This window comes from Solanum pennellii, chromosome 7 (assembly GCF_001406875.1).
Source record: "Solanum pennellii chromosome 7, SPENNV200".
NCBI classification, from domain to species: Eukaryota; Viridiplantae; Streptophyta; class Magnoliopsida; order Solanales; family Solanaceae; genus Solanum; species Solanum pennellii.
This window is the reverse complement of record NC_028643.1, coordinates 19,414,949-19,418,429: the sequence shown is the minus strand read 5'-3', so window position 1 is coordinate 19,418,429 and position 3,481 is coordinate 19,414,949. Positions and strand designations below refer to the sequence as shown.

The following is a 3,481-nucleotide window of genomic DNA, read 5'->3' as shown; positions in this document are numbered from 1 at the left end:
TATTAAAATTTTAACTACTTTTTTAAATTGTGATATTTTTATAATTTTAAATGTAACACTTTGTAAGTGTGCTCAAACAATTCTAACAAAAAAAATTCTAAAAATAATTATATTCCCTCCGGGTATCTAATTTCCCCCCAATTCCTAAAAGGAAAAACACAAAAGTAACTACGCCTATTTTCCAAGAATTTCTGAAAGGAAATATTTTTAGTAACACACTTTATATTTTTCCCCAAACAAAGAGCAACAATGATTAAAGGGTTTCTTTGCCTAAGAGTCTCATAAGATTCCATCGGAAGAAATTGTTGCAGCGTTCTACCTTTCTTTGGTACCTGTGTGGATCCAGGTAGTGTTCTTGTACTTCCTTACAAGTTAAAAGGTAGAAATTTCTTAACTTCCTTAAATCTTTGAACTCTGAAATTGGTGTATATACTAGGTAAGATTACTCCTTGAACTAGATTTATGGATACCCGTGGAAGAGGGTACTCGTTGATGTCAGAAGAAACAATGAAAAATACCGCAACAAGCTTGTAACCTCTGTTTGTTTGAAGCATGATCCACCATGGACTATTCAAAAGGTTTGGATTGATACTTAGGTAGATTATGAGACCCTTTTATATAACTGATTTTTTTGTTTTTGGCATTTTTGTATTTGATGCTTTTAAATTTTTAGGATGTGAAGGATAAATCCCAAAACATGACTAGTATGTCTTCTTAATCTCGATTTTTAGCATTATTGTGTTGTTGAAGGTATACAATCTCTTTAATAGTGGTTCCAAAACTACTTTTTTTATTTCAAAAATTAAATTAATATTTTAAATATCTTATGCTTTGTGGTCTTTGCCATGAAAAGCGAGTGTTGTACAGAAAATGAAGGGAAAAGAGGTGTTGATTGTCATAAAGGTTAAAAACACAGACAGATCTTTAGTAGCATTTAAGGTAAGCAACAAGTGAAGATATATACCTTCAACAGATAGTAATGATATTTTCCCTTATTTTTTGTTAATAAAAATTTTATTTGGAGAGGCACTATAAGCTTATTCTAAAAAGCACAACATGGCCGATACATTGTTTCTCTTTAGGTATCTCCACTACATGACTAGCTTCTCTCTTTTTGTAACAAATGTGGACTCCAGCAGATATTGAGACCAATCATGAGAGAATCTAAATTGATGTAGAAAATACAAACCTGCATTTGGACTCTCGAGAGCTCATCCTTCGAGTTGACATTTTTGGATCATTTACAAACCCCTGATATAATTGATAAGTTTCTAAAAGTTGTGGGCTCAGAAGGAAAGATGCAGATGGTAATGTATGGAATTTGTAGCAATTTCACAGACTGGGGGAGAAGAAAAACCTAACAACCATTACTAGTCAAGACCTCATATATCACTATCAAGTTTCTATAATGTTATGTTGCTACGAATCTTAAATTTTGATCATATCCTTCAGAAGCTAATCATTATTAAAACATATGACATGAGTAAAAACATTCATTGAGGGTTCAATCAACAAAACTATAATACACAGCTATAATAAAGTAACAACTTTGTTCAGAATACATAGTACAAATATAATTTATCATCAAGAGTTGTCTTATCAAATATTCATCAACCACAAGAACACCACGTAGTCAAAGGCAAAGACATAAAGGAACCAAGAAACTCTGACATAATAAAATACGTTAAACCACTACAAAAAGATCCATTTTTCATTGGTTAACCACTTACATGGCAGCCACATGTTGATTCATCAATAAGGACACAAAATATGGTTGGCCCTGACACCATTATCAAACACACCAAAAGCCTCAGATTCCGTTCCACATTGGCAGTCTACCAACCAAACTCCTCCTGCCACATAACACATATGGAATCGTATGAGCCTCCTAAATTTTTTTAAAAACTGGCAATGTTATATTCCTCAGCATTAAGGTATGATGGAGACCTCCAAAAAGGTGTTAACAAGCTAGAACAAATGTGTTGCCTTTTTCTGAAATTGAACATTGTTGAGACAAAGGAGAAGCAAGACTAGAAGATAGATGACGAGTTTGAAGAAAGATGCTAAATGGATTAAATTCACAGGATTCGTTTGGTAGGTGGTATTAGATAAAATAATTCATGGATTAAAATTTAATCTAGCAAATACATTGTTTGGTTACTTCATTTAATTTAATCCATGGATTACTTATCCATCATATATGATCTTATCTTATCCCTAGAAAATGGAGGTATAACTAATTCAAGGTTTGTTAAACCTTGGATAAGACCCTAAATGACTAAACTAACTCCTTATTCCATTTTCTAAATTTTTTTTATTTAATTTTCTTTGTATTTATATTGGAATGGTTATAAATATTTTTTTAATTTTCCGAATCCATTTAGTGTAATTTAATGATTTCACTAATATTTTTTCTCTATTTTTTTCATTCAAGATAGTTTGTCGATTACCCACTTTAACTATTTTTTTAAAAAAAAAAGATTTAGATATTGAACAATTTAAGTAGTCTTAAGTCTATGTTAAGTTTAGGATATATACTTAATTATAAAAAATTAGAAATACATTGTTCCATCAATAATCTTCTTAGTGGTACATCGCACCTTAAAATTAATAACAATTTTATGTATATATGTATTTCATTTAACCAATTAAATGGAATAGAAAATTATGTTGAAATTTTATCCGATCTGATGGTTATCTATGTTGACCCAATACATGAAATAAACACTCATAATAACACAGGGGTATAATAGGAAAGAATTTTTTTTATAGAGTTTTAGAATTTTATAGAGTTTTAAATCAAAAACAAAATTAAGTGGAAAGTAGTGCACCAAACATTTGACAAAAAATAATCTCTGCACTACTAATCGCTGCATTATTAATCCCTACATTATTAATTCCTGCATCATTAATCTCTTCATTATCAATGTTTGTACCAAACGACCCCTCAGTGTATTCTAAACTTATTTTTTATTTAAGCAATAGAAATGTGAATTTTGGTTCAACATATTGTTCAACTGCCTCAAGTGTTTCATTTGGACAAGTTTGAGATCTACTGATTTTTATAACAACAAATTTGTTGTCTGCATACTGCAAGTCCAACAAACTGATTGGAGTTCGCTGCGATCTTAAATTAAAGATGTGAATAATATATTAAAATACTTTCTGAAACTTGAGCTATTGAACACGTTAGTTAGAATGTTGAACTATGAGACTTTTTCTATGTAGGGTGTGTTTGGTACGGAGGAAAATGTTTTCCTAGAAAATGTTTTCCTTGAAAACAAGTAGATTTTAGACTTATTTTCTCATGTTTGGTTGGTGAGTAGAAAATATTTTCCGGAAATAATTTTTAGTGTTTGATTTATGAATGAAAAATATTTTTGAGAGACATCTTTTATTTTTACTAGAGTAAAAAACAATTTATGAAATTGAATATTATTTAAAAATAAAATTACTATTTTATAGGGTGGGGGTGGGGGTG

The 3,481-nt window shown here is 30.2% G+C and overlaps 1 pseudogene; it reads left to right on the top strand.

Moving 5' to 3' along the window:
• The first annotated feature begins 1,123 nt into the window (after window positions 1-1,123).
• LOC107024897 overlaps window positions 1,124-3,481 on the top strand; it is a 4,029-nt pseudogene continuing 1,671 nt past the window's right edge.